The sequence below is a fragment of the Dendrobium catenatum genome, unplaced genomic scaffold (genome assembly GCF_001605985.2).
Source record: "Dendrobium catenatum unplaced genomic scaffold, ASM160598v2 fragScaff_scaffold_525, whole genome shotgun sequence".
Lineage (NCBI taxonomy): Eukaryota > Viridiplantae > Streptophyta > Magnoliopsida > Asparagales > Orchidaceae > Dendrobium > Dendrobium catenatum.
Genome location: NW_021318987.1, coordinates 154614 through 154828, shown reverse-complemented (window position 1 = coordinate 154828; position 215 = coordinate 154614).

Sequence of the window (215 nt, the reverse complement as noted above, 5' to 3'; positions counted from 1 at the left end):
TAATAAATAATATTTATTAATCTTTTATTTCTCCTAGTATTTGCAGTACATATGTCTTTCTATGTTGACTAATATTTCAGGTACATCATGCACCATTCTTTGAAGATTCAAGGCTCAAGATTGCATAGAATTGGTCGTATTAAATGAGTCTATAATTTTCATTTATTGAGTCAAGTCTTGTAATGATGTATGTTAGTTTGTTGATAATGCACACA